At 38.8% G+C, this 24,482-nt stretch overlaps 1 long non-coding RNA gene, 1 other non-coding gene and 1 pseudogene across 2 annotated transcripts in view; 1 reads left to right on the top strand and 2 right to left on the bottom strand.

Moving 5' to 3' along the window:
- The window catches only part of LOC132667386 (uncharacterized), a 210,738-nt gene that overhangs the window by 90,918 nt on the left and 95,338 nt on the right, over positions 1-24,482 (bottom strand). The window lies entirely within an intron of this gene.
- LOC132668070 (U6 spliceosomal RNA) lies at positions 10,260-10,366 on the bottom strand. Its single transcript, XR_009605442.1, has one exon. It is a non-coding gene; the product is annotated as a U6 spliceosomal RNA (small nuclear RNA).
- On the top strand, positions 11,093-11,880 carry LOC132667385 (high mobility group protein B1 pseudogene; annotated as a pseudogene).

Below are 24,482 nucleotides of genomic sequence, written 5' to 3'. Positions count from 1 at the left end.
CAGCTAAAGCTGAAATGGGTACAAGTCAGTGTGCCCCAGGTTGCTCCACACAGGTGCACCCTGGCAGGGAAGCTAGAACCAAGGCAAATGGGCAAGGAGGTATTGGGATATTCCATGCAGAGACGCCCTGGTGAGTCATTTGGAGCCAAATTGGTATGGGCCTGACGTGTTCCAGGGTATTTTGCTCTTGTGTTACCTTGACATGTTGACTAGAGCTATAATGAGAGCTCACCAGGGGTATCTCAGTGTGTGCTGCACTGAGGCCACTTTGGTGGGATGGCTTGTGCTGGTGTGGGCTAGGGACTTGGGGCTCAGTGAGGCAGTGAGCCAACTCGTGTGCCCAGACTATGCTCTCATCCACAATGTCAAGGTGGAAGGGAATCATAAACCATCATGCTCACCACCTCCTCCAACGTTTGGCAGGAAAGGTTCTAATGGTAGAAACTTTATATTCAATCTTCTCTCTTAAGCTGTGGCTTTTTTCTGTGCTCCAAGGATGACTAATCTTCTCACAGCCCCTCAGTACTATCCCTCTGTATTGCAGTTTGCAGAATTGGGTGTAGAGGTTCCCTTTGTTACCCTCTCTCTCTCTCTCTCTTGCCATTTTCTATATGGCCTCTCTATCTTTCATTGTGAGAAGTTGTTCAGTCAGCCCTCAGTTCTTCTTCAGACAGTGGAGGGGATAAGTTCAGGGTCTTTCTACATTGCCATCTGGGACACTCTCCTATCTGGCATCTTTTAAATACACCATAGTTGAAATTTAAATGCCAAATTGTCTACGTATCACATACTGCCAAACATGCCTTAAGCAGACAAGAACTATGCTATTTATAATCTACGGGACACCATGAAAAACCTCATTTTCCTAAGTACAAAGTGGAGAAGGTAGGATGAAAGAGAATATTTCACTTAATGTATAAGCTTTAAAATATTAAAAAGAAAGCACTCCAAACCAAGAATTTGTGAGCAAGTTGATCATTTGTTTATTCTTTTAGGGGATACAAAAGCAAAATATTTAAGGAACATGGAATTTTGCCCTACTGTGAATATTAGATATTTTGCAGGAACAAACCATTTTCCCAGAGTAGAAGATATTTCAAAGGCTGTAACTAAATGTCTAAGAGGAGTAGGGAAGAAGGAACACTCTATAAAGGAAAAGAGATGTGGTGAAGAAAGAAAAGTGGGGAGAAAGCAGATTAAACTGTCTGTTTCATAATTTTGCCCATAATTTTGGTTTGATGTAGGAGCTATAAGAATTCATCATGCAGACATCCTATTAGTGAAATTGATCCACAGCGCCAGCTGCTATTCTATGAAATCCTTCTGAGTCTTTGCCCCAAGTCTGTACTCCCACAGTCAGCTATCTCCCATAGACCATGTGCAGCAGGACTACTCAGGCAGATGAGTTCCTGGATCCTGGGAGATAATAAGACTCCTTTATTGTCCCACTTGGGCTCAAGGCCTTGATGAACCTTCCTCAGACTGCACAGCAATCTAGGATGCTTCTGCTGACCTTTCTTCTCTCTTTCACCTAAAGTCAGGTTTGCCTCATATTTTTTTAATAGTTATTCTTTTTTATTATTATTTTTATTCTTTATTTTTGAGAGAGAGACAGCAAGACAGAGTGTGAGTGGGGGAGGGGGCAGAGAGAGAGGAGGCACAGAATCTGAAGTGGGATCCAAGCTCTGAGCTGTCAGCACAGAGCCCGACACGGGGCTCTAACTCAAAAGCCGCAAGATCATGACCTGAGCCGAAGGCAGACGCTTAACCGACGGAGCCACCCAGGAGCCCCAGGTTTGCCTCATAATTAATGAGTCTCTCGGCCTCTTAGGACACCTTCTTTTATTTCTTTTCATAGCCATCTCCCCTAATAAAATTTTTGAATATTAAATTCCATCTTGCTTTCTGTCAGAAAAAAGTGCGCAGTGACCTGGAAGCCTGAAAGGATTTCTGTGTTTCCTATAAGTTCTATTTTACCTCATATATACATCCTCCAGAGGTTCTCTCCATTTTTCTCCAGAAAAACTTCATGGGCTTTTAAAAATTTCTCTTGGTGAATTTTCCCACTTTGTGAACTACTCACACCTACTTGGAAGACCATTTTTGAGAATACTTTGAAAAAAAAATTTTTAACCAGAATGAGGCAGTTTTTCCAGAGAGATAGTTTATACTCATCAAATAAATACTCATCAAATGTTGTAAGCCAGGTCTTGGTTTGGAGTTCCTTATTTTTAATATTTTAAAGCTTATAAATCAAGTGAAACACTCTCTTTCATCCTAGCTTCCACACTTCACACTTAGGAAAATGAGGTTTCTCATGGTGTTCTGAGGTTATAAATAGCATAGTTCTTGTCTATTTAAAGCATATTTGGCAGTATAAGATATCTAGACAATTTGGCATTTAAATTTCAACTATGGTGCATTTAAAATATGCAGTATGACATAAGCCATAAGCTGGGCTTCTAAACTTTGGCTTTTTTATTACTGATATTTAAAATAATGTATCAAGAGGTTAATATCCCATTGAAATTGTCTCTGTGTCTCTTTTACACACAATTGGTTTGACTGTTATGACTGTCAAAATAAATTAGAAAAGAATTGAGCCAATGGTGCCTTTAGACACAGTTTTAAATATCTCTACGATAGATGAAAAAATGAAAAGGTTAAACTAGAAAACTTCTAAGGTTTCTTCCAGCTTTTTTTTTTTTTTTTAATATATGAAATTTACTGTCAAATTGGTTTCCATACAACACCCAGTGCTCATCCCAAAAGGTGCCCTCCTCAATACCCATCATCCACCTTGCCCTCCCTCCCACCCTGCCCTCCCTCCCACCCCCCATCAACCCTCAGTTTGTTCTCAGTTTTTAACAGTCTCTTATGCTTTGGCTCTCTCCCACTCTAACCTCTTTTTTTTTTTTTTTTTTCCTTCCCCTCCCCCATGGGTTTCTGTTATGTTTCTCAGGATCCACATAAGAGTGAAACCATATGGTATCTGTCTTTCTCTGTATGGCTTATTTCACTTAGCATCACACTCTCCAGTTCCATCCATGTTGCTACAAAAGGCCATATTTCATTTTTTCTCATTGCCACGTAGTATTCCATTGTGTATATAAACCACAATTTCTTTATCCATTCATCAGTTGATGGACATTTAGGCTCTTTCCATAATTTGGCTATTGTTGAGAGTGCCGCTATAAACATTGGGGTACAGGTGCCCCTATGCATCAGTACTCCTGTATCCCTTGGATAAATTCCTAGCAGTGCTATTGCTGGGTCATAGGGTAGGTCTATTTTTAATTTTCTGAGGAACCTCCACACTGCTTTCCAGAGCGGCTGCACCAATTTGCATTCCCACCAACAGTGCAAGAGGGTTCCTGTTTCTCCACATCCTCTCCAGCATCTATAGTCTCCTGATTTCTTCATTTTGGCCACTCTGACTGGCGTGAGGTGGTATCTGAGTGTGGTTTTGATTTGTATTTCCCTGATAAGGAGCGACGTTGAACATCTTTTCATGTGCCTGTTGGCCATCCGGATGTCTTCTTTAGAGAAGTGTCTATTCATGTTTTCTGCCCATTTCTTCACTGGGTTATTTGTTTTTCGGGTGTGGAGTTTGATGAGCTCTTTATAGATTTTGGATACTAGCCCTTTGTCCGATGTGTCATTTGCAAATATCTTTTCCCATTCCGTTGGTTGCCTTTTAGTTTTGTTGGTTGTTTCCTTTGCTGTGCAGAAGCTTTTTATCTTCATAAGGTCCCAGTAATTCACTTTTGCTTTTAATTCCCTTGCCTTTGGGGATGTGCCGAGTAAGAGATTGCTACGGCTGAGGTCAGAGAGGTCTTTTCCTGCTTTCTCCTCTAAGGTTTTGATGGTTTCCTGTCTCACATTCAGGTCCTTTATCCATTTTGAGTTTATTTTTGTGAATGGTGTGAGAAAGTGGTCTAGTTTCAACCTTCTGCATGTTGCTGTCCAGTTCTCCCAGCACCATTTGTTAAAGAGACTGTCTTTTTTCCATTGGATGTTCTTTCCTGCTTTGTCAAAGATGAGTTGGCCATACGTTTGTGGGTCTAGTTCTGGGGTTTCTATTCTATTCCATTGGTCTATGTGTCTGTTTTTATGCCAATACCATGCTGTCTTGATGATGACAGCTTTGTAGTAGAGGCTAAAGTCTGGGATTGTGATGCCTCCTGCTTTGGTCTTCTTCTTCAAAATTACTTTGGCTATTCGGGGCCTTTTGTGGTTCCATATGAATTTTAGGATTGCTTGTTCTAGTTTCGAGAAGAATGCTGGTGCAATTTTGATAGGGATTGCATTGAATGTGTAGATAGCTTTGGGTAGTATTGACATTTTGACAATATTTATTCTTCCAATCCATGAGCAGGGAATGTCTTTCCATTTCTTTATATCTTCTTCAATTACCTGCATAAGCTTTCTATAGTTTTCAGCATACAGATCTTTTACATCTTTGGTTAGATTTATTCCTAGGTATTTTATGCTTCTTGGTGCAATTGTGAATGGGATCAGTTTCTTCATTTGTCTTTCTGTTGCTTCATTGTTAGTGTATAAGAATGCAACTGATTTCTGCACATTGATTTTGTATCCTGCAACTTTGCTGAATTCATGTATCAGTTCTAGCAGACTTCTGGTGGAGTCTATCGGATTTTCCATGTATAATATCATGTCATCTGCAAAAAGCGAAAGCTTGACTTCATCTTTGCCAATTTTGATGCCTTTGATTTCCTTTTGTTGTCTGATTGCTGATGCTAGAACTTCCAGCACTATATTAAACAACAGCGGTGACAGTGGGCATCCCTGTCGTGTTCCTGATCTCAGGGAAAAAGCTCTCAGTTTTTCCCCGTTGAGGATGATGTTAGCTGTGGGCTTTTCATAAATGGCCTTTATGATCTTTAAGTATGTTCCTTCTATCCCGACTTTCTCAAGGGTTTTTATTAAGAAAGGGTGCTGGATTTTGTCAAAGGCCTTTTCTGCATCGATTGACAGGATCATATGGTTCTTCTCTTTTTTTTTTGTTAATGTGATGTATCACGTTGATCGATTTGCGAATGTTGAACCAGCCCTGCATCCCAGGAATGAATCCCACTTGATCATGGTGAATAATTCTTTTGATATGCTGTTGAATTCGATTTGCTAGTATCTTATTAAGAATTTTTGCATCCATATTCATCAGGGATATTGGCCTGTAGTTCTCTTTTTTTACTGGGTCTCTGTCTGGTTTAGGAATCAAAGTAATACTGGCTTCATAGAATGAGTCTGGAAGTTTTCCTTCCCTTTCTATTTCTTGGAATAGCTTGAGAAGGATAGGTATTATCTCTGCTTTAAATGTCTGGTAGAACTCCCCTGGGAAGCCATCTGGTCCTGGACTCTTATTTGTTGGGAGATTTTTGATAACCGATTCAATTTCTTCGCTGGTTATGGGTCTGTTCAAGCTTTCTATTTCCTCCTGATTGAGTTTTGGAAGAGTGTGGGTGTTTAGAAATTTGTCCATTTCTTCCAGGTTGTCCAATTTGCTGGCATATAATTTTTCATAGTATTCCCTGATAATTGTTTGTATCTCTGAGGGATTGGTTGTAATCATTCCATTTTCATTCATGATTTTATCTATTTGGGTCATCTCCCTTTTCTTTTTGAGAAGCCTGGCTAGAGGTTTGTCAATTTTGTTTATTTTTTCAAAAAACCAACTCTTGGTTTCGTTGATCTGCTCTACAGTTTTTTTAGATTCTATATTGTTTATTTCTGCTCTGATCTTTATTATTTCTCTTCTTCTGCTGGGTTTAGGCTGCCTTTGCTGTTCTGCTTCTATTTCCTTTAGGTGTGCTGTTAGATTTTGTATTTGGGATTTTTCTTGTTTCTTGAGATAGGCCTGGATTGCAATGTATTTTCCTCTCAGGACTGCCTTCGCTGCATCCCAAAGCATTTGGATTGTTGTATTTTCATTTCCGTTTGTTTCCATATATATTTCAATTTCTTCTCTAATTGCCTGGTTGACCCACTCATTCGTTAGTAGGGTGTTCTTTAACCTCCATGCTTTTGGAGGTTTTCCAGACTTTTTCCTGTGGTTGATTTCAAGCTTCATAGCATTGTGGTCTGAAAGTATGCATGGTATAATTTCAATTCTTGTAAACTTATGAAGGGCTGTTTTGTGACCCAGTATATGATCTATCTTGGAGAATGTTCCATGTGCACTCGAGAAGAAAGTATATTCTGTTGCTTTGGGATGCAGAGTTCTAAATATATCTGTCAAGTCCATCTGATCCAATGTATCATTCAGGGCCCTTGTTTCTTTATTGACTGTGTGTCTAGATGATCTATCCATTTCTGTAAGTGGGGTGTTAAAGTCCCCTGCGATGACCACATTCTTATCAATAAGGTTGCTTATGTTTATGAGTAATTGTTTTATATATCTGGGGGCTCGGGTATTTGGTGCATAGACATTTATAATAGTTAGCTCTTCCTGGTGGATAGACCCTGTGATTATTATATAATGCCCTTCTTCATCTCTTGTTACAGCCTTTAATTTAAAGTCTAGTTTGTCTGATATAAGTATGGCTACTCCAGCTTTCTTTTGGCTTCCAGGAGCATGATAAATAGTTCTCCATCCCCTCACTCTCAATCTAAAGGTGTCCTCAGATCTAAAATGAGTCTCTTGTAGACAGCAAATAGATGGGTCTTGTTTTTTTATCCATTCTGATACCCTATGTCTTTTAGTTGGTGCATTTAATCCATTTACATTCAGTGTTATTATAGAAAGATATGGGTTTAGAGTCATTGTGATGTCTGTATGTTTTATGCTTGTAGCGATGTCTCTGGTACTTTGTCTCACAGGATCCCCCTTAGGATCTCTTGTAGGGCTGGTTTTGTGGTGACAAATTCCTTCAGTTTTTGTTTGTTTGGGAAGACCTTTATCTCTCCTTCTATTCTAAATGACAGACTTGCTGGATAAAGGATTCTCGGCTGCATATTTTTTCTGTTTAGCACACTGTAGATATCGTGCCAAGCCTTTCTGGCCTGCCAAGTTTCAAAGGAGAGATCAGTCACGAGTCTTATAGGTCTCCCTTTATATGTGAGGGCACGTTTATCCCTTGCTGCTTTCAGAATTTTCTCTTTATCCTTGTATTTTGCCAGTTTCACTATGATATGTCGTGCAGAAGATCGATTCAAGTTACGTCTGAAGGGAGTTCTCTGTGCCTCTTGGATTTCAATGCCTTTTTCCTTCCCCAGTTCAGGGAAGTTCTCAGCTATAATTTGTTCAAGTACCCCTTCAGCACCTTTCCCTCTCTCTTCCTCCTCTGGGATACCAATTATGCGTATATTTTTTTTTTTTAGTGTATCACTTAGTTCTCTAATTTTCCCCTCATACTCCTGGATTTTTTTATCTCTCTTTCTTTCAGCTTCCTCTTTTTCCATAACTTTATCTTCTAGTTCACCTATTCTCTCCTCTGCTTCTTCAAGCCGAGCCATCGTGGTTTCCATTTTGTTTTGCATTTCGTTTAAAGCGTTTTTCAGCTCCTCGTGACTGTTCCTTAGTCCCTCGATCTTTGTGGCAAGAGATTCTCTGCTGTCCTGTATACTGTTTTCAAGCCCAGCGATTAATTTTATGACTATTATTCTAAATTCACTTTCTGTTATATTATTTAAATCCTTTTTGATCAGTTCATTAGCTGTTGTTATTTCCTGGAGATTCTTCTGAGGGGAATTCTTCCGTTTGGTCATTTTGGAGAGTCCCTGGCGTGGTGAGGACCTGCAGGGCACTTCCCCTGTGCTGTGGTGTATAACTGGAGTTAGTGGGCGGGGCCACAGTCCGACCCGATGTCTGCCCCCAGCCCACTGCTGGGGCCACAGTCAGACTGGTGTGTGCCTTCTCTTCCCCTCTCCTAGGGGCGGGATTCACTGTGGGGTGGCGTGTCCCGTCTGGGCTACTTGCACACTGCCAGGCTTGTGTTGCTGGGGATCTGGCGTATTAGCTGGGGTGGGTAGGCAAGGTGCACGGGGGCTGGAGGGGCAGGCTTAGCTCGCTTCTCCTTAGGTGATCCACTTCAGGAGGAGCCCTGTGGCAGCGGGAGGGAGTCAGATCCGCTGCCGGAGGTTTGGCTCCGCAGAAGCACAGAGTTGGGTGTTTGCGCGGAGCGAGCAAGTTCCCTGGCAGGAACTGGTTCCCTTTGGGATTTTGGCTGGGGGATGGGCGGGGGAGATGGCGCTGGCTCCTTTGTTCCCCGCCAAGCTGAGCTCTGCCGTCCGGGGGCTCAGCAGCTCTCCCTCCCTTTGTCCTCCAGCCTTCCCGCTTTCCGAGCAGAGCTGTTAACTTATGACCTCCCAGACGCTAAGTCGCGCTTGCTGTCGGAACACAGTCTGTCCGGCCCCTCCGCTTTTGCCAGCCAGACTCGGGGGCTCTGCTTGGCCGGCGAGCCGCCCCTCCGCCCCGGCTCCCTCCCGCCAGTCCGTGGAGCGCGCACCGCCTCGCCGCCCTTCCTACCCTCTTCCGTGGGCCTCTAGTCTGCGCTTGACTCCAGAGACTCCCTTCTGCTAATCCTCTGGCGGTTTTCTGGGTTCTTTAGGCAGGTGTAGGTGGAATCTAAGTGATCGGCAGGACGCGCTGTGAGCCCCGCGTCCTCCTACGCCGCCATCTTCCGCCCTCCCCCTCTTCCAGCTTTAATAACATAGGATTCTATAATTCTATGGTTTAATGCAGTCAGATATGTTTAGAGTTCTCCCTCTCTGACCATAAGTTCCTTTTACATTATGTTCCTTTACGTAAGTTTAGAGAATTTCCTTCTCTAAACACTTTCAGTGACCATGACAATTCCAAATCTAATATGGGGGCATTGCTGGGCCTCTTCTGTAACTAGCATCAATCAGATGATCAAGAACCATAGCATTGTCTCTGAGAAGGCACAGATCTCTCTTTCCTCATTCTCCTTTCTGTTACTGCTTTCGGGGAATAATGATGGGGAAATTATTCTAAAAACTTCCAACTTTAGCATTTTAGCATACTCTAATATCAATCCAACACAACCTTACCCAAAGATCATACTTTATACAACCAAAAGTTACTTCAGAAAATGTCTTCTGAAGTGTCTAAACCATTCAACAGGGCCAATTAGCCATGCTTAGCCATCAAAATCCCTCAAAGCCACAAATGCACAACTAAATTCAAACCTGAATCTGAATGATGAGAGAGTAAAGAACCATGGTTTGAGTAGGAGAAGCCAGATCCCTCCCTTTCCAATAAAAAATAAATGAAACCAATTCAATATTTGCTGTTACTCAAAAAAAACTATGAATAATATCATTACCTTTCTTGTTGCATTTTATATTTTAGTATCACTTAAATTATACATATTTTATATGCATAAGTATATGCACACATGCGTATGTATATATAAGCTTTGATGTATCTACTCTATAAATGTTGTTATTCCTTCCCTATATTTCTCTTAGGTCCTTAAGTCCCATAACCAAAAAATAAATAAAACTTTAAGAAATTGTCTTGCCATGAGATTTTTAGAAACCTAACCCTCACAAATGAAATGGGATTTTTGAAATATCTGTAAATGCAGAAAAGAGATTCTTTTCTTCTTTTCAAAGTCCTCAAATTATCTTCAAAGTTACTGTTTTTTCAACTCTACACACATAGTTGTTTTATAAAAATTAAATTAAAACAAACCACTGCTAACTATCCTCTCAATAAAAAATGCAACTTAAAATTTTATTTGATAGATGTTAATAGCCCAAATGTTCTATACTATGTAACATTTTTCATGTCAGATTGACTAGCAATGTTAACAGCATCTTGTTGTTCTTGGTCCCACAAGCAATACAGCTGTTCCTTATCTTAATCATATGAGTGTCCAAACTCATCAAGCAAAGGTTTTTATTTGTTTATAAATGTCGTCACCTGTGGACAGTTAGCTTAGTTAATTAGAGCACAGCACTAATGAAACCAAGATTAAGAATCCCTTCTTTTATGATCATTAACAAGATATCTTCTCTTAGTACTAAGACTTAAGACTCCATCTAAAATTACAGCCACAGTCTCAAACTTATGCAGTGGGGCAAAATAAGGAATAGGTAAACACCTTAACATTTTGAGTATTGCCTTCATTTAAATAAATATTTTAATTTTAACTATGAACTATTTCATACATATGGAATAGTACAGATAATAATACAGTGGACCCTTGAAACTTGTGGGAGTTAAAAGTGCCAACCCTCACACAGTCAAAAACCCATATATGACTTTTTTTTTTAATATGGAACACTTCAAGAATTTGTGTGTCACCCTTGTGCAGGGGCCGTGCTAATCTTCTCTGCATCGTTCTCATTTTGGTATGTGTGCTGCCGAAGCAAGCACTCCACGTGTAACTTTTGATTCCCCAAAAACTTAATGATTTTAGCCTAATCCTGACCAGAAATCTCAGCAATAGTTGACTAACACATATTTTGCATGTTATATGTCTTATACACTGTATTCTTACAATAAAGTAAGCTAAAGAAAAGAAAATGTTACTAGGATAACCATAAGGAAGAGAAAATACACTTACATTCTGTACTGTGTTTATTGAAATAGTCTGCATAAAGGTGGGCCTGCACAGTTCAAAACTACATTGTTCAAGTCTCAACCATATAACAAAATATGAAGCACACTTCCCCCAATTTAACAAATGTTGATATTTGGCAAAATCTGCCTCAGATATTTATAAAACAAAATGTAGCAGATACAAATAAATAAAGATATGAATAAAGTGTTAGAGATACCATTCCTTACCTCCCTAAGAGAATCACAGAATGCTGACATGAACTCTTCCACTACATTTTTTAAATTGTTAATGTTCTAATACATTCTTCTTAATTTATCCATTCCCTTATTCTTGCACAATTATGATCCTTTCAATTTTTGTTAGTACAACAAGGCTGCAATGATAGTTTTGAGAATGCCTTTTCATTTGAGAGTTCAACCACAATATATAACTTAAAAGTAGAAATGTAATCTTGTAGTGTGTATACATTCTCAAGTCCATAGACATTGATTATTAAATTACTTTCCAAAGTACATTCACCAGACACAGACACCGCAGTACATTGAGCTCCATAGAGACAGTGACAGGGCAAGTGAGAACCAGACAGGCACTGGGCGACTTAGTGCCTGGCTGAGGAAAATAATTAAACATGGGCAGAGGAGATCCTAAGAAGCCAAGATACAAAATGTCATCATATGCGTTCTGTATGCAAACTTGATGAGAGGAACACGAGAAGAAGCATCCAGATGCTTCAGCCAACTTCTCAGTTTTCTAAGTGCTCAAAGAGATGGAAGACCATGTTCCAAAGAGAAAGGAAAATTTGAAGACGTGGCAAAAGCAAACAGGGCCCATTATGGAAAAGAAATGAAAACTCATGTCCCCCCTAAAGAGGAAACAAAAAAGAAGATCAAGGATCCCGATGCACCCAAGGGGATTCCTTCAACCTTTTTCTTGTTTTGTTTTGAGTATCGCCCAAAACTCAAAGGACAGCATCCTGACCCATCCGTTGGCAACATTGCAAAGAGACTGGGAGAGATATGGAGTAACTCTCCTGCAGATGACAAGTGGTTTTATGAAAAGAAGGCTGCTAAGCTGAAGGAAAAACATGAAAAGGATATTGTTGTATATCAAGCTAAAAAGGAAAGCCTGATGTGGCAAAAAAGGAAGTCATCAAGGCTGGGAAAAGCAAGAAAAAAATAGAAGAGGAGAAAGACAAGAAGGATGAAGAGTATGAAGAGGAGGAGGAGGATGAAGAAGATGAATATGAAGATTATGATGAATAAATTGGTTCTATTAGTTTTTTTCCTTGTCTATAAAGCATCTAACCCTCCCCCATATGCAACTCACTCCCCTTAAAGAAAAAAATTGAAATGTAAAAATAAAACAAAACAAAACAAAACAAAGCAGAGGCACCAATGTATCCTAAGACCAGCAGTTTTTGAAAGTTCTTATGTTCTGATATTATTGCAAAACACATCATATGATCAGTTTTTAAGTTTTAGCAATCTACTTGTTAATGAAATGTTGCCCCATTTTGTTTTAAATTTCATTACCCATAACTATCAGTGAGAATTTACAACTGTTTATTTATTGGTCTTAAAATTTTCTTCTATTAATTGACTCTTCATATCTTTTGTCATTCTTTATTGAAATATTTCCCTTTTATTGCTTTTAAAGTTTTATTTAATACATATATTTATTAATACTTTATTGGTTGCTTGGATTACAAATATTTTCACCCAGTATGGGGTTTATCTTTTCATTTTATGGCCTTTTATGTACAGATCTTTTTTTGTTTTAAATAGCTAAAGTTAATAATCTTTTTAAGCTTTGTGCTTCTCAAGTCTTGTGTAAGAGCTCTTTTCTTAACTTCCAACATCATAGTTGTTTTCATTGCTTTTTATATTTTTCAGTTTGTCTTTATGTTATTAATCCATTTAGGATGAATTTTTGTGTATGGTGGGAGGTAGGCCTACAACTACAGGTAGGCCTGTATGACTAGTCCATTGCCTCACCATCATCTTATCTTTCACCATTGACCAGAAAGCCACTACTCTCATAGGTTAATTTTTCATATACACACCTGGCTGCTTCTAGGCTCCCTGTTCTGTTTACACGGATGTATTTGTGTATCCTTCTGCTAATACAACACATTTTAATTACTGTATCTTTATAACAACTCTTTTATTTTTTTTAATGCTTATTTATTTCTGAGAGACAGACACAGAGTATGAGTTGGGGAGGGGCAGAGAGAGAGAGAGAAACAAAATCCAAAACAGGCGCTAGGCTCTGAGCTGTCAGCACAGAGCCCGATGCAGGGCTCGAACCCATGAACCTGAGATCATGACCTGAGCCGAAGTTGGATGTTTAACCCAACTTGGGTTATGGAGCCAACCAGGTGCCCCTATAACAACTCTTAATAATGATAGAGTAAGTTCATTCTCTTTAATCTTCTTCAAGTGTTTTCCTTTAGTTATTCGTGACCCCTTATTCATCCACATAAATTTTTGAAACAGCTTGACAGGTTCTGAAAAAACTTAAGATTTAGACTGAACTAGCTTTGCTTTTATAAATTATTTTGGGGCGAATCAAAATTTTAAAATACTGAGACTTCCTGCCCAAAAACATGGCTTTATTCTCCATTTATTTAGGTCTTTGTATATATTCTTCAATAATGTTTTATAAATTTTTCTATAAAAGTCATATGTATATTATGTTAAATTTAATCTCGCATATTTTATAGTTCTGTGACTAAAAGAATAGGATATTTTAAAATTACATTTCTAATCTATTGTATCTGATGGTACTCAAGTGCCATTAATTTTAATGTACAGTTTTGTAAGCATTTTCCTTGATGAATTCTGATTACTTCTACTAGATTCTCTTAAATTTCATATGTATATAATTATATCATCTGTGACAATGGCAATTTGGTTTCTTATTCTTCTATTCCCCATACCTCTTATTTATTTTCCATGTCATATTGAGCTAGCTAGGACATCCAGTACAATGCTAAATCCAAGTGGTGACAGCAGGCATCTTAAATTATTTCTGACTTTAAGAGAATGCTTCTAATTAATTCACCATTAAATGTGAAGTTCACATTAAGTTTTATGTAGACATCCTTTTTTTATTCACAGTTTTTTTTAAGATTTGTTAACTTAAGATGAGCATATTTTTCTCTGTCAATATGTTAACATGGTTAATTACAGATTTTATAAAGTTAAACCGTCTCTGTCATCCTAGAATAAACCCTACTGGTATTTATTAAATACCAGTCTGAGATTCACACCTCAGCCTTGGAGAAGGTGATTAGAGCCTGCTGGGTGTCAGGGATTTCTGGGATAACATGGGCTAGAGCTCTTTCATAGAAAGCTGTCCACTGAGATGCCAGTAACATTTGCTGGGATACCATAGGCCAAAGCTCGTCTAATGGAAGCTGCCTGCTGGAATATGGGCAGGTCAGAGATGGCATATAGAAAACTGCCCACTGCAGTGCCAGAGAAACTCACTGGAGGGTGACCTCCACTGGGTTTCCCACATACCACCGATAGCTGGGCCTTAGGAGGAAAAAAAAGACCCAAAAACTGGGAAGAAAAGCTTCATCCTCTACTATGCATTGCAGGACCCTTCTAGCACACTCTATTAACAAACCTACCATTGCATCAGTTGGCAAAGGGTCCAGTTCAATTATCAAAAGCCAGGACAACAAGAGATAGATTTGGATCTGAGAATCAGTAAGTTCACAATTTGCTGTCTTAGTCAAGTTCATTAACTCCTAATTTAATATAAACCCCATAACAGTTCTATGCAATCAGTACTATCCCCATTGTACAGGACAGGACACTGAGGTTTACAGAGGTAAGGTAAATGTCTACAGCCATCCATCTAGAAAGTAGCCAAAATAAGACTGAACTCTGATAATTTGATTCCAGAACACTCTCTTAACCCACTGTACTCTCTGCCTCCTGATTCACCTGAGTAACACCAGTTAGAAAACTGATAACAGCCATCCTGGCCTGGGCTGAAAAGGCAGCCATGAGAATGTTGGTGACAATGACTAGGAGAGACATTTCAGAATAAGATTTAACACTTCTGAGACCAACAAAATACAATAGTTACTCCAGGATACTCTCAGCCTCAAATGTTCAATCCTATGACCCATAAGGACATTTGCATTTTACATATTAAGTTCAGAAAATAAGGCCCTTATAAATCTAAGGTATACATAAATGACCAAAAATAAATCCTGAGAGTAGCACAGAACAAACTCTAGTATTCATTTAATATGAATTTTATTTAATATGATTTTACATAAAATTTATAACCAATAATTATGTTTATATGGAGTAATTACACAAATACAGGCACACACATATACACCCTCCAGCATGATATTCTTAGGTCTGAGTTTGTTTTTACATATACCATAAATATTCTTAAGTTAATTGAAAACAGAACTTCATATAAATGTGGATTCCTGTTCAAATTGTTCTTTGCTTAGCTTTTCTCAGCCTTTTTTGGCTTTTAGTGTCAAAAGATCAATATATAGTAATAAAAGCATTTGAGAGGATGTCTAATTGGAGTTTGTTTATACTTTAGACATCCTCTCAATCACTTCTATTATTGTATATTGATCTTTTGGCAGTAAAAGAAAGAACTCAAGACATCACCTCTCCCAAGGTATCCACATCCTAATCCCCAGAATTTGTGAGTATATTACATGGCAAAGGAGAATTAAGGTTCCAGATGGGATTAAGATTGCCAATCAACTACCGTGAGATGGGGAGATTATTCTGGATTATTCAGGTGAGCTCAATGTAATTACAAGGGTTCTTATAAGTAAAAGAGAGATGCAGGAGAGCCAGAGAGTGCTACAATGTGAGAAAGACAAATTCTCCCCTGGAACCTCTAAACAGAAACACAGCCTGGCATACACCTTGATTTTAGCCTGAGACTCACTTTAAATTTCTGACTTGCTCCTCTGTAAATAATAAATTTGCATTATTGTAGCTACTAACTTTGTAGTCATTTGTGATAGCAACCATAGGAAACTAACACATCCTGCCCCATCTTCTGAACCAGAGGATATTTTGGATTTAAGATTCCCCAAATCCCTGTTCAAATAATAATCATAGAAATGTATTAATCAATCTTACTTATTTGGCACACATCTACAGCTTGTTCACATTCTAAGGCCTCGTCTTTGAAATTTGTCTTGTCTGTGTACAAACTATTCCCCACATCTAAACCCTGCAGCTTCACATTCAGAACTGCTATTTTAAGATAGTAATTTTTCATTTACTCATTCCGTTAGTCAGTCAACAAGCATTTATACCTCTAGCTGGACCTCAGACACCAGTATATAACTCATGCCCAACATATGTTTCAACTTAATATTTCCAAAACCGAATTCCTGATTTTCCTACCCAACTTTCAGTCTTCACTTCAGTTGATGCAAAGTCCATTCTTCTACTTGCGCAGGCCAACATGCTTGGAATCACCCTTGACTCTTTCCTCCCTTCCCAATTCCCATCCAATCCATCAGCATATGGTGCCTGATGTATATTCAAAATGTGGACACTACTCAACCACCTTCATGATCACCACCCATTCAAGCTGCTATTTTCCCCTGCCTTAAAACCTTTCGCTGGTCTTCGGCTTTAACCCCTTCAGTCTATTTCCAATGCAACAGCTGGATCAATCACACTTAAAACATAATTCTGATCCCTTCTTTCCTCTGCTCAACAGTTCCCATATTTTCCCATCTCACTTGGAGTATCAAGTGAGTGCTCCTTACTCTGCTGTCCACTATCATTTCTATGATGCTTTGCAGTACTCACTCAACTCTAGGAACACCAGTCTCCTCCTTGTTCCTGGAACAAGTCAAACACACTCCTGCCGCAGGGACATCATTTGCTGCTCCCTCTACATGACTCATTCCCTCAATGAGGCCTTTCTTGTCCACTTTATATAAAAAGTCAACCCATCACACCCAACCCTTGTCCTCCTGCTACTTGATATGTAACTTAACCTGTTTGATTTTTCTCCATAGTACTCATCACTATCTGATAGATTATATATTTGCTTGTTGGTTTGTTGTCCATTTCTTCTCAACCCCACTAAAATGTGAGCTCCATGGAAGTTGAAACTATTTTTTGTTCACTATTTTACCTTCAATACCTAGAATTGTACCTGCCATGTAATAGGCATATATACAAATATTTTTTAAGTAAATGAATCAATCAATCAGTATTGAGCTTCTGTTATGTAAATAACTGTTCCAGGCCCTAGGGATACAAAGACAAATGAAACACAATATTTGATATTGGAGAATTCGTAGGCTAGAGCAACACTGTTCAATAAAACTTTCTGTGATGATGGAAATATTCTCTATCTGCATTGTTCAATATGATAGCCACTAGAAAATGTAGCTACTGAGCACTTGAAATGTGACTACTGTGACTGAGGAAATAAATTTTTATTTTATTTTACTTTAATTACTTTTAAATTTAAATTTAAAAGGCCATATGTGGCTAGTAGCTACAACGCAGGCTTAAAAGAGATAGATACTTAACTTCTAATACTGGTGTCACAGTAGAGATATGCAATAAAATGCTTTGGGAATCCAGAGAAGAGAGACACCAATCCTGCCTGACTTTAGTTCCTCCCAATAGACCTTCCAAGAGCACTCCATGCTTTTCCCTCACATTATTTTGTATTGATGTAATTACTATTTACTTATAATTATTTACTTGATGTCAACCTTCCTTACTAAGGTATGAGAGCTGGAGCTGTGACCATCCTTAGCTACTGACAGAATGCTTTGCACATAGTAGGGAAACAATAAATACTGGTTTGACTGACAAGCAAGATAGTTACAGGACTCTTCTCAAGGAGGTAACATTTGTGATGGATTTTAAAGGAAAGGTAGGAGTTTGCTAGGCCAGAGCCAAGATAAGGTAGAAGGAATGGTAGTCAGGGAAAACAATATGTGCAAAGGCCAGTAAGCATGGGAGCATGTTTATTAGTGGTACAGGGAGTTCAGTATAGTTATAATGCATTTATAAAGACAGATGTACTTGCTTCTTACTGCTTGAAAGTTCAAGTTAATAATTTTGTAAGAAAATCCAAAATCCAGTATGAAATTAAGAGTTGGACAATTTTTTAGTGAATTGTTATGAAGTAGACTTAGACTTTTTTCAAATCTTTAGCCCATATCAGCCCTGTTATAAGTGTAGACTAAAATTTCCCTAACTTTTTCCTGATCTAGAATATTATATATTTCAGCTTATGGGGACCTTAGAGATTATTTAACTGAAGCCTTCTTTGGTCAAATGAGGAAATTAAGACTCAGAACACACAGTTAATTAATGCAGAAGTGGGACCATAATCCAGATGTTTTAGCTTGCAGTCTAGAGTCATTACCAACACACAGCAATTACACAACCACATTTCATCTGCTTACTCTGACACAAAGCAAGATACTGGTCCCACAATACGTCCATTAATAACCTCTGATCACCTTTTAAAACATACAAGGAGAAGACTCGGTCATAAATTCTCTACGTATGAGAAGAACCATTAAGGCTGCCCAATACAAACAAACAACAATTTTAAGCCTCAAGAAATAGTAACAAACTTCAAAAGAGTTATTTTAGTAGTACAGTGTGGAATGATTTACTATTTCCACAAGCACAACAGGGTGAAAGTTCCATGCGGTATATCAAAATGTCAATTTCACTACAAATCTGGCTTCCCATCCTGATTCAACCACTCTCTGTCTGGGTTACCTAGAGCAACTTGTTCAACCTCTCTAAACCCCCCATTTCTTAATTTATAAAATGTGCGTATTTGATCTCCAAGGTATTTTTGGATTTTATGCTTTTCTTGTGATTTTGCTGAGTTGGAAAGAGAGAAAAAGCCACAGAACAAATTCCCACTTGGACAGAGGTTTATTTATGCTGCTTGTCTGCAGTCAAACTGACAATCTTAACAATATTTGATACCATTGATATTTCACTGCCCATCTATAAATCCATCAGACTATACATAAATCACATGACCCAAAACTGGAACCAGTATTATATCCTTTTCTGTATTCTGCATTTAATGTGCAATCCAGAAATACTGTTGACTCTGTTGTCCCAGCATCTTACCCACTTGGTACTAGCACTCCAAGACTCAAGATTCATTCTGAAAGTTTTCAGGAAGTCTTCCTTTGCAAGCTACCACCAATTTTTTACATTAAAATTATACTGACTTCCCCAGGTATAGGTGGGATAGAGGCAATACTTTGTCCATCTTTGTATTTTTTGAGAGAGAGAGAGAGAGTGTGTGTGTGTCTGTGTGTGTGTGGTGGGAGTGGGGGAGGGGCAGAAAGAGGGAGAGAGAGAGAGGGAGAGAGAATTCCAAGCAGGGTCCACGTTGTCAGCACAAAGCCCGATGCAGAGCTATAGTTCATAAATGGTGAGATCATGACCTGCCCCGAAATCAAGAGCTGGATGCTTTACTGACTGAGCCAAACACATGCTCCTATCCATCTTTGTGTTATCTTCCTTTAAAATCACTGAAGGTCCTGGAAAACAACAAGGTTTAATTTATAACAAACAAGAAAAAATAGAAATAGTTTATTGCTATTGTCTTACTACATGATATGCATATATGTGGGCCCCCGAATAGAATCACAATGGTTTACCTTTCCACCACTGAAATAGAAAATTTATGTATTTTTCTTTCCATTTCCATCTTTCATGCACAAATACAGGAAAAATTTTTCCTTTGACAAATTTTTTTTAACATACATGATGCTGATCCCTACTTTCTTGAGCTGTCTTAGATACATACCTAAGCATTCACAGTACGTCTCTTAGAATATGAGAATAATCTCCCACAAGCACAATTAAGAACAGATGGTTAAAAACTTTAAGGTAGTATTTGCATAAAAAGATCATCTTGCTTTCACACTGTAGAGTTCTATATTACTTTTAATTGTTTTCCCTGAAAAAAAGTACACCCTTCCTTAACCAAAAGATAACAAGAAAATTTGGCTTACTTTTTTTTAACTGAAAAGGAAACAATTCATAGCAAAGGCACTATGCCGAAGAAAATAATACATAAAGGAATATGTTACACTGTGAATAAAGGTGTCACATCAGCTCAAATGTATGAGAAACTTACACTAAATCTAATAGACTTTAGCCACCTCATTTTTCCAGAACCCAGAACAAACCTGAAGTAATCCAAAAGCCCCTGCACCAATATCATGTACATATTCAAAAAACAAACAAATGAACAAAACAAAAACAAAAACAAAAATTACCCCAATGCAAAGTTCATTGACTTATTGTTTTCTATAAATTATGGTAAATCAAGTTTGCTAGTTTGGTTATCTTACATTCCCACTGCACTTTTGCCCAGTTCTGATTTACAGATGGAAAATTGGATAACAGATTAGCAGCTTGTGAACAAGGTGATGGAAACAGTTAGGGATAAACTATTAAAAGCAGACATAAACACTGAAGGAAGAGTTCATCGTCAACTGGAAAAGCTCAACAATCTTGTCATTACAAAAGTGATTAATAAAAAGAAAAGTAAAAAAAGAAAAATGCCACTTCAGAAGAGACAGCCCTAGATGGTCTGTTTTGTTCCACACAGAAATCTGCCACCCAGATTAATCACAGTTGATTAGACTACAGCTGATCATGTAATATAAAGGCAGCCAAAAGTCAGCTGAACAGTGAGCTTCAAGACAACATGGTAAGAAAAAACTTTGCCAGAAACAAAGAAAGGTCCAATAAGATTCTTAAAACAAACAAAATTCCAATCAGATTCCATTTTTAATAATTTGATTTGAGTAAATGGGAGAAAAATTAGGCTATTAGCCATAGGAAATGAAGCTTGAAAATGCTCTAAGATCCATGAACAACTAAAAGCAAATTGGAGTCATAAAAAAAATCAAAGATATAAGGAAGCACAAAACAAGAGTGAGCAAAATCTGTGATATTGACAAAATGGATAAATGTGCAAAGCAACAATTTATTAGATAAGAAGAAATGAGACATAGATTAAACAAGAGGAGATATATGGAGATTCTACTATCCGAATCCCCCGAACTACCTTAGATCTATTTCTAATCTTGTGCTGTTTCTCCTATTCTTGGATTTCTGTGTGACTCTATCTCTTTTATTTATTCTTCAAAAAGTCCCTAATCAAAGCTAACCTGGAAATGTCTTTATTCCTTGAAAACCAAAATGCCTAACATGTCCTTTGTCCACAAACTCTGGGAGCAGTATCATTTTCTCACTCATTTGTTAAAAGTTCTTTACGTATCAACTCTATACATCTATAATATATGTTTATCATTTGACTTTTAACATAATAGTAGGCAGCATCCAGCTATTGAGCAGTTACTATGTTCCATGCACTGTAAAACCCACTTTACAGGAATTATTTCACTGAGTCTTCAAAGTAACCATATAATGAAAAAATTTGACACTGAGAGTTTAACAAATTGGCTTAAAATCATTTAGCTAATAAAAGAAAGATGAGTGTAAATAAAATCCAGATAAGTGTCACCATTCCTATTATTATTATCATTATTATTAATTTTGGTGAAATACACATAACATAAAATTTACCATCTTAACCATTTTTAAGTGTACAATTTCGGTGACCTTAAGTACACTCACACTGTTGTACAACCATCAGCACCATCCATCTCCAGAAGACTTTCACCTTACAAAACTGAAATTCTGTGCCCATTAAACAATAACTCCCAATTCCCCTCATCCTCATTCGGCCCCTGGCAACTACCATTCTAATTTCTGTCACCATGAATTTGGATATCTCATAATATATAGAGTATTGTGCTTTTGTGATTGGCTTATTTCACCCACATACATGTCCTCAATGTCCATCCATATTGTAGCATGTGTCAGAACTTCCTTCTATTTTAAGGTAACTAATATTCCAAAGTATACACCACACTTTGTTTATTCATCTGTCAATGGATACTTTGATTCCATCACCCCCTTGGATATTGTGAATAATGCTGCTATGTATACAAATATCTTTTCAAGTCCTTGTTTACAATTCTTTTGACTATATGCCAGAAGTAAAATTGCTGGATCACATGATAATTCTATTTTTATTTTTTAAGTTTATTTTCTTTATTTTTGACAGAGAGAGAGCACAAGAGGGGCAGAGAGAATCCCAAGCAGCCTCCATGCTGTCAGTGCAGGGCCTGATATGGGGCTTGTACCCAGGATACATAAGATCATGACTTAAGCTTAAATCAAGAGTTAGATGCCTAAATCATTGAGCCACCCAGGCACCCTGGTAATTTGATACTGAATTTTGGGAGAACTGCTGTGCTGTTTTTCATAGCAGCAGCAACATTTTACACTTCCACCAATAGTGGACAAAGTTTCCAGTTTCTCCACATCCTCACCAACATTTGTTATTTTCTGTTCTTTTTGTTATAAGAGCCATCAATTTTTCTTTTAATTTATGTGTATGGAGTGTGTTTAAAATTCAGAAGTTTTAGGGGCACCTGGATAGCTTGGTCGGTTAACTGTCTGACTTCAGCTCAGGCCATAATCTCACGATTTGTGGGTTTGAGCCCCACGTTGGGCTGTCTGCTGACAGTACAGAGCCTGCTGGGGATTCTCTCTCTCTCTCTCTCTCTCTCTCTCTCTCTGCCCCTCCCAGCTTGTGCTCTCACAAAAATAAACATTTAAAAAAATTAATCAGTTTAAAATTTTTCCTGTAGATAAATTATCAATCTTTAAGGCTTTAATATCTTCAAAATTTTTCACCATCCCAAAATTATATACACATTAAATTCTACTACATTTTCTAGGACTTCTTTAATCTATTTAGGATCAATCATATGAAGAAGAAGCTAAACATTAATTCTTTGGTCTCAATAATTAGATAATTGTCCCAATGTCATTTTTAATAGTCTATTCTTACTCAATTGGTTTGAAATTCTGTATTTATTATATGTTGAATGATTATATAAAGAAATAAATTTCTTAAGTACATACTGTTTCTATACTATAAAAATAATGTTGGGGCGCCTGGGTGGCTCAGTCGGTTAAGCATCCGACTTCGGCTCAGGTCACGATCTCACGGTCCGTGAGTTCGAGCCCCGCGTTGGGCTCTGGGCTGATGGCTCAGAGCCTGGAGCCTGCTTCTGATTCTGTATCTCCCTCTCTCTCTCTGCCCCTCCCCTGTTCATGCTCTGTCTCTCTCTGTCTCAAAAATAAATAAACGTTAAAAAAAATTTTTTTTTAAATAATAATAATGTTGATTACTGTAGCTTTATAATGCAGTAAAGTACCTGGTAGGACCAGTCTCTCTTCACTACTCTTGTTTATCTAAAATATTTTAGGCTTTTCTCAGAGAGCCTGGGTGGCTCAGTCCGTTGAGCACCTGACTTCAGCTCAGGTCATGATCTCGCAGTCTGTGAGTTCAAGCCCCACATCAGCCTCTGTGCTGACAGCTCAGAGCCTGGAGCCTCCTTCAGATTCTGTGTCTCCTTTCTCTGCCCCCACCCCTACACTCTCTGTCTGTCTATCTCTCTCTCTCTCAAAAACAAATAAACATTAAAAAAAAATTTTGATTTGTTTAGGGGGGAGCCAAGATAGGTGAACAGCATGAAACTTTTTCGTGTGTCTTGCGTCCATGAAATATAGCCAGACCAACACTAAACCATCCTGCACACCTAGAAAACTGATTTGAGGATTAACAAACAATCTGCACAACCTGAACCACAGAATTCAGCAGGTATGTGGCGTGGAGAGGTGAACTTGGGGAGCAAGAAGCTGCAGCGGGTAGGGAGCCACTTTTGCAGGCGAGGAGAGGATGGAGACTGAGGGTGGTGGGGAGAATATGGGAAAAGCACCCCTCCCCAAAAGCAGCTGCAGAGAAAGTGGAAAATTAGAAACAGCTGCAGGGACTAAACTAAAAAGGGAGAAAGGATAAAGGAGAGAGTTTAAATTCCATTAAGACTGTAAAAAGGGGGGGGGGGGGGCGCCTGGGTGGCTCAGTCAGTTAAGCATCCAACTTCAGCTCAGGTCATGATCTCACGGTTCGTGAGTTCAAGCCCCGCATCGGGCTCTGTGCTGACAGCTCAGAGCCTGGAGCCTGTTTCAGACTCTGTGCCTCCCTCTCTCTCTCTGACCCTCCCCCGTCATGCTCTGTCTCTCTCTGTCTCAAAAATAAATAAACGTTAAAAAAAATTAAAAAAAAAAAAAGACTGTAAACAGGGAGCACAGAGTCTGCAACACCACAGCTTGATACCTGGAGGTGCTCTGGTGGGAAGGGTGAATCCCTGGGAATAGAGTGGGGTCCAGGAGGTTCTCAGGCCACATGGGGGGAAACGGTTTCCACTGCTGGCAGGACATTTGGTAGAGGCTGTGAGGCCACCAGGGCCCAGCAGACCACAGAGACCGGCCACATTCGCTGGTGCTGGAAAAACGTTGTTAAGGGTTGTGATGTGTGTTGTGGTTTTCCATAATTCCTGAAACCCTGCTGCTACACTATCTCATGATCTTTTTTGGGGGCAGGCTGGCTCCTGGCCACAGTCTCGGGGCACCGACAGCAGCAGGGTCCATCAAGAGTTCCTGGGTGCAGCCAACATTCTGCCATTGCTCATTAAGCCATTGCTCGGTGAGATCCTCCCACAGAGGGGCTGAATGGGTCAAAGCCGCAGTCCTTCAGAAGTAAGGGGCCAGGGAAAACAGCCGCATCTGAGACAAAACTCAGGAGAGAGGTACTGCCTGGGGCTTGGTCACGGACAGTGAAGAAGCGGGGAGTGGACAAAAGCTGAAGACAAAGGACGGTTGTGGGATTGCTGATCGGGGAGAAAAGAGTTCTGATACAAGAGACTGGGTAGCTGGGTGACGCCATTTTCACCACCCTCACACATGTGCATATGCACCT

The sequence above is a fragment of the Panthera onca genome, chromosome B2 (assembly GCF_046562875.1).
Source record: "Panthera onca isolate mPanOnc1 chromosome B2, mPanOnc1 haplotype 2, whole genome shotgun sequence".
In the NCBI taxonomy this organism is placed as follows: domain Eukaryota; kingdom Metazoa; phylum Chordata; class Mammalia; order Carnivora; family Felidae; genus Panthera; species Panthera onca.
This window is presented reverse-complemented; position numbering and strand designations above follow the sequence as displayed.